Genomic DNA, 13,769 nt, shown 5'->3' with positions numbered 1-13,769 from the left:
CCAAACACTGGTGTTCAGAGGAATTGAACTTCGCCTCCTTTCGTGACTTTGGGTCTTTTCGCCTCTTCAAGACTTCAATTACAGCTGTTTTTGTGACTTTGGGTCTTTTCATTGCTTCATGACTTCAATTCTAGCTGTTTTCGTGACTTCGGATCTTTTCACCGCTTCAGGACTTCAGCTTCGGTTGTTTTCATGACTTCAGGTCTTTTCGCCACTTCGGGACTTCGGCTATTCGGCTTTTCAGCACTTCCGCAATCGAGAAGTCAGCTTTTCGGCACTTCCGAATTCAAGACTTCGGAAGTAGACGGCACTTCTTCGAGCTTAGCCACTGTCAAGGGCGGCCAGGCTCTTTCAAAAGTTTAACACTGGCAGGCCCTCTTCAGGTCCGGGCCCGGTACACTCATACCCACTGTCCCCCAATGATGGCGGCCCTGCCTCCCACTGTCTACATAAGGAGCTGTCAAGGAAACCATTGCTCAATGCATTGTAGAGCAGTAGATAGAGCTGTAGTAAGATAATTCAGCTAATGTAGGAGTTGGAGCTAATTGAATCAGTGCAAATAGAATCTGTGGAGCAGCTACTACTGTTTTCCCTATTCTGCTGTAGGACCCAAAAGCCCTTTTTATGGCTATGTATGTACTGTATGTACTGTATATTTTTTATTTATATACTGCTAATGTATGCAGCAATGTACAGCAGTACAATAAATTGATAGAACAAACAAGGGTTATGAAAGTAATAAATACAAATACATCACTCACACATAGAGCTAATTGCTGTCTGTGTGCATCCCATGTACCTTTCTGTTTTTTTTTTTAATTGATTTTAATTTATTTTAGTACTAGTTAGGTGTAGGGCTGTTTTTTATCTGGGCAGTCAGGTTATTACACAGATTGTTTGGTTCGACTGCCTGTCTGAATTTAAACTGTGATAGCAAGAAGCACACCGACTTTTTAGTCAATGCCTTTATCTCATTTTATTGCAATAAAAAGAGATAAAGGTATTGCCAGAAAAAGTTGGTGTACTTCTTCCCTACACAAGTCAAATTACCAGCAGCACACTAAGTCAGTTGTAATGATGCAAAAAAGTGATTTATTTAGCCCAAAAACACATACCAAACGGGCAACTTACGGGCCTTCAAGACCCTTAACCGAGCCTAAGTCTTAAAGGCCCGAAACGTTGCCCGTTTGGTATGTGGTTTTGGGCTAAATAAATCACTTTTTTTGCATTAGAACTGACTTAGTGTGCTGCTGGTAATTTGACTTGATATATTTATGATCCCGTGGCAAGTGGGAATCTTCCAGTTCAGCACCAGACACCGTTGCTTGGATGTACATTTTTGGGAGTCTAAGCTCTCCATTCCTGTTACTCTTCTTCCCTACACAGTCTGGATGACATAAGTGGCTTGGAAGTGGCTTGGGATACGAATGCACCCTGCAGTGATATGTAAGTGGTGCGCTGCAAGAAAAAGCTGTTGTTGAATTTAAACACATTGAAACACTTTGAAAACTCTACAGGACCCTGTGTCCCCATGATGTTACCATGTCATTGTGTTGTGATGTCACAATGCCATTGTCCCCCAACAATGTTACTCCCATCACCTGACATCCCCATGACTGGACCTGCAGTGGAACAAAGGTGACAACTCAAGTTAGGGACCTAATTAGTATTAGTACAGTTCATGTTCCCCCACCTACACTCTTCCCTTTTAATACAAATACCTCCCACCCTTTTCCAAGTAAGCTTTCTTTTTCTTGTATTAAACTGTTTCTTGATACTGATCCAGTACGAGGAGCTGAGAAAGAGGGAGAAAGGGTTGTTTAGGTCATGGAATTGGCAGTAGCCCTAAATTGGCCCCAGTAGTGTCCAACCGACAGGATGTGGCCATTGAGTTGCAGTGGGGCACCTGACACCAGCAGGAACATTTGTGAGATACAGAAGATTACAAGGGAAGAACAGTATATATTGTATGGAGGAAGTTAAGTGATCATAGTACAAATCTAAAAATGAAGTAACAGGAAAATCACAAGGGGAAAAGGAACAAAAGATCCAGCCAAACTGAGGGACAGAGGCAGATACCCAAAGCAATCAGATTTTGAGTTGAATGACCTTTGTGGAAAAAAGTGAATTGGTTTCTGTCCAGTAGTAAAAAATGGATTAATTTACTTTTTTGTGAAAAATGTACATAGGCTCAGACTCAGGGAGGGCTTCCAAAAATTGGGAGCCCTCACCAGCAGCAGCCAGATTTTAACTGTCTTACTCTTTGCTCATCCAACTGATAATAAATAAATGTTAACTATACCTCATCCTATCTATTAGATAACAGATAGATAACAGAGCTCCTTACACAGTGCTGTGTGTGTGTAGTTGTCAGCGGGGGCCTGCAGCACCCACAGAGGGGTGTAGTAAGGATCAAGGAGGAAGTCCTTTTCCAGTGAGTCCAGGCTAAGTACAATTCAAGGGAAATCCAACAGAGAGGTCTATCAATCCAAGTAGATGGGTAAAGAAACCAATCAGCGCAGGTGTACTGCTGCAAGGTGCTTTTATTGAATACACGACATGTTTCGAGCTTAAAAGCTCTTTATCAAGTGTCACCAGAGAGGTCTAGTCCAGGCAAGGGTTCAAGATGGCAGGCAGCAAGGTTCAAGGTCAGGAAACAGGCAGATAATCAATAACAGGTAAAACAGGCAAGCAGGGAGACCCAGGAACACAATATAATATTGAGCTATACTCGGGCATCGAACCCGGGTCTCCGGCGTCTTTTTATGTTTGAATTCGGCGCCACATCGCGTGACGTCACCGCGCCGGCGCTCCAGCCATGTGTAGTCCTGGGCGCCGCCATCCTGGATCCACCGCCGCGCCGGGAGGAAGGTAGGGAGCGCCGAGCGCTCATCGTGACAGTACCCCCTCCCCCACGGGGGGCCACCGGACCACCAGGACGAGGCTTCTGGGGAAACCGATTATGAAAGACATTCACAAGGCGGGGAGCATGCACATCCGAGTCCTTCTCCCAGGAGCATTCCTCAGGAAAAAAGCCCTTCCATTGGATGAGGTACTGGAGAGATCCCCTGGAGAGTCTAGAATCCAGAATCTTCTCGACTTCGTACTCTTGCTGGCCGTCCACGAGAATGGCAGAAGGAGGGGACTGACCAGAGGAGAAGTGATTGGACACTACAGGTTTCAACAAGGAAACATGGAACACGCTGGGAATCCGCATCTCAGGAGGTAGTTGCAGATGGACAGCCACAGGATTGATCACCTCAAAGATGGAGAAGGGACCCACGAATTTAGGACCCAGCTTAGGGGATGGAACCTTCAGGCGGATATTCCTAGAAGAAAGCCAGACTTTATCACCAACCTTGTAAGGAGGGGAAGGCTTTCTCCTACGATCAGCAAAGGTCTTGTGCACCAGGGAGATCTTCTCCAAATTAGACTTAGTGGCAGTCCAGATGGCCGACATGTGAGCTGCATGATCCTCAGCAGCGGGAACGTCGGAGAGAAGAAAGTCCTGAGGAAAGGCTAGAGGATGCTGACCGTATACAGACAGGAAAGGAGATCTTCCAGTAGAAGAGTGATTGGCATTGTTGTGAGCGAATTCCGCCCACTGAAGTAGATCTGACCAGTCGTCTTGGCAGAGGGAAACATGGTTTCTCAGAAATTGTTCAAGAGCTTGATTCACTCTCTCCGCTGCCCCATTAGTCTGAGGTTGATAAGCAGTGGAGAACTGAAGAGAAACCCCCAGAGACTTGCATAGGGTACGCCAAAATCTGGAGACAAACTGGGAACCCCTATCGGAGACAATTTCCACAGGGAAGCCATGTCGACGGAATATATGCTGTATGAAGAGAAGAGACAGTTCCACAGCAGAGGGAAGTTTCTTTAAGGGAATGAAGTGTGCCATCTTGCTGAAGCGGTCTATTACCACCCAAATGACAGTGTTCCCACAAGAGGGCGGCAACTCCACAATGAAGTCCATATCCAAATGAGTCCATGGATGAGAGGGTACTGGTAGAGGTTGTAGAAGACCGCAGGGTCGAGAGTGGCTGGCCTTAGTGGTGGCACAAACAGTACAAGCTTCGACAAAGTCTCTGACACCCTTGCGGATGGTCGGCCACCAAACTAGGCACCGAAGGAGCTCAAGAGTCTTTTCTGAACCAGGGTGGCTGGCTTATTTGGAGCTATGAGTCTGCTGGAGGATGGGAAGGCGTAACTCAGGGGACACAAACGCCATTCCAATGGGGGTATCTGGAGGAGCGGCAGACTGGCAAGACATGATTTGTTCAGTGAATTGGGGTAGTACAGCAGCAAAGATCCTGGATGGAGGGATGATAGGATCTTGCTCTATAGGAAGGCGGTCCTCTGGGGAGAAACTTCGAGACAGGGCGTCTGCCTTCCGGTTCTTGGTCCCAGGACGATACGTCAGGACAAAATTGAAACAAGAGAAGAAGAGAGACCATCTTGCCTGACGGGGTTTAGTCTCTTGAGGGATTGTATAAACTCTAAGTTCTTATGGTCAGTGTAAATCGTGACCGGATGAGGTGCACCTTCCAAGAGATGACGCCATTCCACGAGGGCGAGTTTGATAGCCAGAAGCTCACGATTCCCAATGTCGTAATTCTGCTCGGCGGAGGAAAACTTCTTGGAGAAGTATACACACAGATGGAGCTTACCATCTGCAGAATGTCTCTGGGAAAGGATAGCACCTGCCCCGACATCAGAAGCGTCAACTTCAATGAAGAAGGGTAGATGAGGCTCAGGGTGCCGAAGAACTGAGGTAGAAATGAAGGCATCCTTCAGGGACTGAAAGGCTTCAAGGGCCACAGGAGGCCAACAATTGGGCTTCCCTCCTTTGCGGATGAGGGAGAGGATAGGAGCAATGCGGGAAGAAAAGCCTTTAATGAATTGGCGGTAATAATTCGCAAAGCCTATGAACCTCTGGATCGCCTTGGTACTCTGGGGGAGTGGACATTTCTGGATAGCTGATACCTTGGCAGGATCCATCTCGAAGTCCTCAGACGAAATGATGTAGCCAAGGAAGGAGATCTTAGGAACTTCGAAGGTACACTTCTCCAGCTTGGCGAAAAGGGAATTCTCCCTAAGACGAGAAAGAGCCTCTTTGACTTGGGAGCGATGGGTTTCCAAATCTTGAGAGAAGATGAGAATGTCATCCAGATACACAACAACCGACTTCCCCAGGAGGTCCCGAAAGACATCATTAACGAACTCCTGAAAGACGGCAGGGGCGTTGCAGAGGCCGAAGGGCATCACGAGGTACTCGTAATGCCCATCACGAGTATTGAAAGCTGTCTTCCACTCATCGCCCTCTCGGATCCTGATGAGGTTGTAAGCCCCGCGGAGATCCAACTTGGAGAAAACCTTGGCCCCTTTAAGCTGGTCGAAAAGTTCAGAAATAAGGGGTAAGGGGTATCTGTTCTTGACAGTTATCTTATTAAGACCCCTATAGTCTATACAGGGACGGAGACCACCGTCCTTCTTTTCCACGAAGAAGAAACCAGCTCCGGCTGGGGATGTGGAAGGACGAATGAAACCTCGCTGGAGATTCTCTGAGATATACTCCTTCATGGCAGTAGTCTCCGCAGGAGACAAAGGGTAAGTCCGCCCACGGGGTGGCATGGTTCCAGGAAGGAGGTCAATGGGGCAGTCATACTGCCGATGCGGGGGGAGGAATTCTGCTGACTTTTTACAGAAGACATCAGAGAATTCCTTGTAAAAGGAGGGAAGTGTCTTCAAATCAGATGTAGAAATATTCACCCTCTGGATGGGTTCAGCAGGAAGGCAGTGCTGTTGGCAGCATGGACTCCAACGGGAAACCTGCCCCGAGGACCAATCAATGATAGGGTTATGCAGGCGTAACCAAGGAAGCCCCAAGACGACTGGAACAGAAGGGCAGGAAATAATCAGGAACGATTACTTTTCTTTGTGTAAAGTCCCAACCTGCACAGGCAATTCCCCAGTCGTCATAGAAATAAACTTGGATACAAGGGGTCAGTCATCAATGGCGGTTACTCGAAGTGGAGGAGTCAATGGAAATAGGGGAACATTCATATGCTTGGCAAAGAGAGTGTCCATGAAATTTCCGGCAGCTCCAGAGTCAATAAAAGCTGAGCCAACAATGGTCTTAGTGGACAGACGGATCTGTAAAGGCAGAAGAAACCTGTGAGAGTTCTGTTGTGACTTGGGAGTAACACCGCCTACATGAGTCTTTCCAAGGTTACCTTGAAGAGGGGAACACTGAGGCTTCACAGGACAGGAGTTGGCAAAGTGAGATTGACCCCCACAGTAGCGACAAAGTCCAGCCGTACGTCTCCGGAGTTTCTCCTGTTCAGAGAGACGAGCTCTTACGACTTGCATAGGTTCCTCCGGAGGAATAACAGAAGGCTGCTGGGGGGTAGGAGGTAATAGAGGTCTTTGAAAGCGAGGTGCCAACAAGGGTTGAAATCTTTTACAACGCTCCTTCTCAACTTGATGCTCTCTGAGACAAGTGTCCACCTTAATGGATAGTGCAATCAGATTTTCCAGCAGGTCAGGGAACTCCCTGGAGACAAGATCATCTTTAATGCGAATAGACAGACCTTGATAGAATACGGCCTTATAGGCATCGTCATTCCAGGAAGTCTCAGCCATCAAAGTTCTAAAGTCAATAGCATAGTCACTGACACTGCGGTTTCCCTGCCGGAGTTGCAGAAGACGAGAAGGGGCATTAGTGACCCGACCCGGGGCATCAAACACAGTACGGAATGCTTGAAGAAAAGCCTTGGCATCAAAAGTCAGTGGAGAATTCTTCTCCCAAAGAGATGTTGCCCACTCAAGCGGTTTGCCCACCAAACGAGACATCACATAGCCCACCTTGGAACGTTCATTGGGGAAGTGCGAGGGTTGAAACTCAAACTGGATCTGGCACTGTGTAGTGAAACCTCTGCAGGCCTGTGGGTCCCCACTGAAGCGAGGAGGAGGCGGAATACGAGGCTCACCAGACGAGAAACCTGTGGTAGACGAGACAACCGCCATGGGAGGATTTACAGCAGCTTGGGAAGCAGGAGGCGCTGGAGGCACTCAAGAGAGAAGGGTATCGAGTGCCTGCCCTATGCGGTACTGCTGGGCTTCATATTCCTCCATGTGGGATGCCAGTCCGCAGAGCGCTCGTCCGACATCAGGCGTAGCTTCCTCAGTAGGATCCATGCCCCGAGTAAAATGTCAGCGGGGGCCTGCGGCACCCACAGGGGGGTGTAGTAAGGATCAAGGAGGAAGTCCTTTTCCAGTGAGTCCAGGCTAAGTACAATTCAAGGGAAATCCAACAGAGAGGTCTAGTCCAGGCAAGGGTTCAAGATGGCAGGCAGCAAGGTTCAAGGTCAGGAAACAGGCAGATAATCAATAACAGGTAAAACAGGCAAGCAGGGAGACCCAGGAACACAATATAATATTGAGCTATACTCGGGCATCGAGCCCGGGTCTCCGGCGTCCTTTTATGTTTGAATTTGGCGCCACAGCGCGTGACGTCACCGCGCCGGCGTCCTTGCGCCCACGTGTAGTCCTGGCCACCGCCATCTTGGATCCGCCGCCGCGCCGGGAGGAAGGTAGGGAGCGTCGAGCGCTCATCGTGACAGTAGTGTGATTGGACAGTTGGCAGACTATTGCACTTTGAACCTCTGCACTCACTGTCCAGTGATGCTGCACACATTGCAGTGTGAAAGAAACTCTTCATTCTAGTAGATAAGATAAGGTATATTTAACCCGTTATTAAATGCAAATAGCAGTCTTTCGACAACTTTTTTATTATTAAAAAGAAAGAGGATGTAAAAAGAAAGAGAAAAAGTTAATAGAAAAGTTCAAAAGGAAAACAGTATAAGTTCATGTGGAATGAAAGCTAACAAAGAGAGGGAATTATAACAGGTATAATACTGAGCGGAAAGGAAAAAATTTACATAATGCACAGAAAAACAAAGATTAACACAAAAATAGATTAAAACAAAAGAAAACGAGAGCCATTTCCAAGTTACATAGTTAAATTTGGTTGAAAAAAGACAAAGTCCATCAAGTCCAACCCCTCCAAATGAAAACCCACACCCCTCCCTACTTTCACACAAATTATATATACCCATGCCTATACTAACTATAGAGTTTAGTATCACAATAGCCTTTGATATTCTGTCTGTCCAAAAAATCATCCAAGCCATTCTTAAAGGCATTAACTGAATCAGCCATTACAACATCACCTGGCAGTGCATTCCACAACCTCACTGTCCTGACTGTGAAGAACCCCCTACATTGCTTCAAATGAAAGTTCTTTTCTTCTAGTCTAAAGGGGTGGCCTCTGGTACGGTGATCCTCTTTATGGGTAAAAAGGTCCCCATTAGGGATGTAGCGAACGTCGGAAAAAAAGTTCGCGAACATATTCGCGAACTTGCGCAAAAACGCGAGCGGTTCGCGAACGGTTCGCGAACCCCATAGACTTCAATGGGAAGGCGAACTTTAACATCTAAAAAAAAAATTTCTGGCCAGAAAAATGATTTTAAAGTTGTTTAAAGGGTGCAACGACCTGGACAGTGGCATGCCAGAGGGGGATCAAGGGCAAAAATTTATCTGAAAAATCTGCCTGTGTGTGCTTGGAAGAGATAGTGTAGGGGGAGAGCTGTTAGTGATTTCAGGGACAGATGATAGTAAGTTTGCTGGCTAGTAATCTGCTTGATACTGCTCTGTATTGGAGGGACAGAAGTCTGCAGGGATTTGAGGGACATTTTAGCTTAGGTAGCTTTGCTGGCTAGTAATCTACTGTTCTCTTTAAACAACTGCCATACGTTGACCTTGTAGGCATTGTTTGCCCAGTTTTTTTGGACGCAGCCACTGAAGCACAGTTGCCAGAAAAAATATGCCATATAAATGCTGAAAATAGTCATTTTTCGCCATACGTTGACCTTGTAGACATTGTTTGCCCAGTTTTTTTGGTTGCAGCCACTGAAGCACAGTTGCCAGAAAAAATATGCCATATAAATGCTGAAAATAGTCATTTTTCGCCATACGTTGACCTTGTAGACATTGTTTGCCCAGTTTTTTTGGTTGCAGCCACTGAAGCACAGTTGCCAGAAAAAATATGCCATATAAATGCTGAAAATAGTCATTTTTTGCCATACGTTGACCTTGTAGGCATTGTTTGCCCAGTTTTTTTGGTCGCAGCCACTGAAGCACAGTTGCCAGAAAAAATATGCCATATAAATGCTGAAAATAGTCATTTTTTGCCATATACGTTGAGTCAACGTATGGCAAAAAATGACTATTTTCAGCATTTATATGGCATATTTTTTCTGGCCTCTGTGCTTCAGTGGCTGCGGCCAAAAAAACTGGGCAAACAATGCCTACAAGGTCAACGTCGTTGACCTTGTAGGCATTGTTTGCCCAGTTTTTTTGGCCGCAGCCACTGAAGCACAGAGGCCAGAAAAAATATGCCATATAAATGCTGAAAATAGTCATTTTTTTGGTCGCAGCCACTGAAGCACAGTTGCCAGAAAAATTATGCCATATAAATGCTGAAAATATGCATTTTTTTGGTTGCAGCCACTGAAGCACAGAGGCCAGAAAAATTATGCCATATAAATGCTGAAAATATGCATTTTTTTGGTTGCAGCCACTGAAGCACAGAGGCCAGAAAAATTATGCCATATAAATGCTGAAAATATAAATTTTTTGGTTGCAGCCACTGAAGCACAGAGGCCAGAAAAATTATGCCATATAAATGCTGAAAATATGCATTTTTTTGGTTGCAGCCACTGAAGCACAGAGGCCAGAAAAATTATGCCATATAAATGCAGAAAATATGCATTTTTTTGGACGCAGCCACTGAAGCACAGTTGCCAGAAAAAATATGCCATATAAATGCTGAAAATAGTCATTTTTTGCCATACGTTGACCTTGTAGACATTGTTTGCCCAGTTTTTTTGGTTGCAGCCACTGAAGCACAGAGGCCAGAAAAAATTAAACCAGTAGGGTTTGCACCCTAGTTTGTAACGGTGGCGGAGGGAGGAGGAGGACGCTAAAGGACAGCTGTGTGTGGAGTCATGAGGCTTGAAGAGAAGGACAGCTGCATAGAAGTCAGAACAAGTCTTCCGGCGTGCAGTAACCCTCCGAGATCCACCCCTCATTCATTTTAATAAAGGTCAGGTAATCGACACTTTTGTGACCTAGGCGAGTTCTCTTCTCAGTTACAATCCCTCCTGCTGCACTGAAGGTCCTTTCTGAGAGCACACTTGAGGCTGGGCAAGACAAGAGGTTCATGGCAAATTGTGACAGCTCTGGCCACAGATCAAGCCTGCGCACCCAGTAGTCCAGGGGTTCATCGCTCCTCAGAGTGTCGATATCTGCAGTTAATGCCAGGTAGTCCGCTACCTGCCGGTCGAGGCGTTCTTTGAGGGTGGATCCAGAAGGGTTGTGGCGCTGCCTTGGACAGAAAAACATTTGCATGTCTGACGTTACAGACTGGCCAAAGGGCTTTGTCCTTGCAGGTGTGCTCGTGGCAGGATTACTGGCACCTCTGCCCCTGGAATGTTGATGAGTTCCTGAAGTGACATCACCCTTAAAAGCATTGTACAACATGTTTTGCAGGCTGGTTTGTAAATGCCGCATCTTTTCGGACTTGTGGTATGTTGGTAACATTTCTGACACTTTATGCTTGTACCGAGGGTCTAGTAGCGTTGCGACCCAGTACAGGTCCTTCTCCTTAAGCCTCTTGATACGGGGGTCCTTCAACAGGCATGACAGCATGAAAGACCCCATTCTCACAAGGTTGGATGCAGAGCTATCCATCTCCGCTTCCTCATTATCAAGGACTGCATCATCCACGGTCTCCTCCCCCCAGCCACGTACAAGACCAGGGGTCCCCAAAAGGTCACCACTAGCCCCCTGGGAAGCCTGCTCCTGTTGGTCCTCCTCCTCCTCCTCCGCAAAGCCACCTTCCTCCTCTGACTCCACTTCTGGCACCTCTCCCTGCGTTGCAGCAGGTGCCTGGGTTCGTTCTGGTGATTCCGACCAGAAATCGTGCGCTTCCAGCTCCTCGTCACGCTGGTCTACAGCCTCATCTGTCACTCGTCGCACGGCACGCTCCAGGAATAAAGCGAAGGGTATTAGGTCGCTGATGGTGCCTTCGGTGCGACTGACCATATTTGTCACCTCTTCAAAAGGTCGCATGAGCCTGCAGGCATCGCGCATAAGCACCCAGTAACGGGGGAAAAAAATCCCCAGCTGTGCAGATCCAGTCCTACCACCCAGTTCAAAAAGGTACTCGTTGACGGCCCTTTGTTGTTGCAGCAGACGTTCCAACATAAGGAGCGTTGAATTCCAGCGAGTCTGGCTGTCAGAAATCAAACGCCTGACTGGCATGTTGTAGCGCTGCTGAATGTCAGCAAGGCATGCCATGGCTGTGTAGGAACGTCTGAAATGGGCCGACACCTTTCTGGACTGGGTGAGAACGTCCTGGAATCCTGGGTACTTGGAGACAAAACGTTGGACTATTAAATTTAACACATGTGCCATGCAGGGCACATGTGTTAAATTGCCTAGTCTCAACGCTGCCAACAGATTGCTTCCATTGTCACACACCACTTTTCCGATCTGCAGTTGGTGTGGGGTCAGCCACCGATCGGCCTGTGACTGCAGAGATGACAGGAGTACAGATCCGGTATGGTTTTTGCTTTCCAGGCACGTCATCCCCAAGACAGCGTGACAACGGCGTACCTGGCACGTCGAATAGCCTAGGGGGAGCTGGGGGTGCACAGGTGTGGAGGAGGAGAAGGAGGACCCAGCAGCAGAGTAAGAAGAAGAAGAAGACGAGGTAGAGAGCGATGGAGGAGTAGAGGTGGTGGCAGAACCGCGTGCAATCCGTGGCGGTGACACCAACTCCACTGTTGTTGTTGAGCTACCCATTCCCTGCTTCCCAGCCATTACCAAGTTCACCCAGTGGGCAGTGTAGGTGACATACCTGCCCTGACCATGCTTGGAGGACCATGCGTCAGTAGTCATATGGACCTTTGGCCCAACACTAAGTGACAGAGATGCGGTAACTTGGCTCTGCACATGTTGGTACAGGTGTGGTATTCCCTTTTTAGAAAAAAAATTGCGGCTGGGTACCTTCCACTGCGGTGTCCCAATTGCTACAAATTTGCGGAAGGCCTCAGAGTCCACCAGCTGGTATGGTAAAAGCTGGCGGGCTAAGAGTGCAGACAAGCCAGCTGTCAGACGCCGGGCAAGGGGGTGACAGTCAGACATTGGCTTCTTACGCTCAAACATGGCCTTCACAGAAACTTGGCTGGTGGCAGATGACTGGGAATGGGAACAGGTGGTCAAGGTGGAAGGCGGAGTGGAGGGTGGTTCAGACGGGTCAAGGAGAGCAGAGGTAGAGCAGTAAGATGCTGGACCAGAAGGAGTGTGGCTTTTAGTTTGCCTGTTGCCTTTGAGGTGTTGCTCCCAAAGTGCTTTGTGCTTGCCGCTCATGTGCCTTCGCATAGAAGTTGTACCTATGTGGCTGTTGGGCTTACCAAGGCTCAGTTTCTGACTGCACTCATTGCAAATTACAACGCTTTTGTCAGAGGCACACACATTAAAAAAATCCCACACTGCTGACTTTTTGGAAGTGTGCGATCTGGCGGTAACAGTAGAAGTTGGCGGCATTGGCGGCAATGGCGGGTGCGTTGGCCGGCTGAACACAGGTGCCGATACATGTTGTTGCCCTACTGATCCCTGCGGGCTGTCCACCCTGCTTCTTCTAAGTCTTATTCTCCTACTGCCTCTCTGACTCTCCGTCTCTCCATCTGAACTACCCTCCTCTTGCTCTCTTCTACTAGGCACCCACAAAACATCAATCTCCTCATCATCATTCTCCTCAGATGCATCAATTTCTTCTGACACATCACAGAAGGAAGCAGCAGCGGGGACCTCCTCCTCATCACTCATTATGTCCATCTCTGTCGTGTTCTCTGCCAGAATTAAATCTGGTGTAAGGTCCTCATCTCCTTCATCTTCTTCTGGCAATAATGGTTGCGCATTACTCAGTTCAAGAAACTCATGGGAAAATAACTCCTCTGACCCCAGTGAAGAAGGGGCACCGGTGGTGGAGGAAGTGTTACGTGGGGTGGCCATAGCAGTGGAGGATGAGGAGGATGTTGTGGTAAAGTTAGAAACGGTAGAGGATGGGGTGTGCTGTGTAAGCCAGTCAACTACCTCTTCAGCATTTTGGGAGTTCAGGGTCATTGGCTTTTTAAAACTGGGCAATTTGCTAGGGCCACAGGATTGCATAGCAGCACGGCCCCTAGCACGGCCTCTGCGTGGCGGCCTGCCTTTGCCTGGCATTATTTTTTAAAAAACAACAACAACAACAAAAACTCAGTTGGTTTTTCTGGAAACGATAATACACACAGCTAGATGGTGGGTTGAAGAAAACAGTGTGCAAATAATGCCTACAAGGTCAACTTATACACTACTACAGCGGTGGATACGGATTACGTAAAATATATTATGGCTGCTTGAAAAAAGTCACTCCGGTGTTTTTTCTGGAGACGGTAATATTATGGATATTTAGACAGAATGTGAACAAGGTCACACAGCTAGATGGCGGGTTGAAGAAAACACTGTGCAAATAATGCCTACAAGGTCAACGTATACACTACTACAGCGGTGGATACGGATTACGTAAAATATATTATGGCTGCTTGAAAAAAGTCACTCCGGTGTTTTTTCTGGAGACGGTAATATTATGGATATTTAGA

General features: G+C 47.4%; 1 protein-coding gene across 1 annotated transcript in view; it reads right to left on the bottom strand.

Annotated features, from left to right (window-relative positions):
- The window catches only part of LOC108708909 (phosphatidylinositol 4-phosphate 3-kinase C2 domain-containing subunit beta), a 212,392-nt gene that overhangs the window by 110,983 nt on the left and 87,640 nt on the right, over nt 1-13,769 (bottom strand). The gene's annotated exons all lie outside the window — the stretch shown is intronic.

Source organism: Xenopus laevis, chromosome 2S (assembly GCF_017654675.1).
Source record: "Xenopus laevis strain J_2021 chromosome 2S, Xenopus_laevis_v10.1, whole genome shotgun sequence".
Taxonomy (NCBI): domain Eukaryota; kingdom Metazoa; phylum Chordata; class Amphibia; order Anura; family Pipidae; genus Xenopus; species Xenopus laevis.
This window is presented reverse-complemented; position numbering and strand designations above follow the sequence as displayed.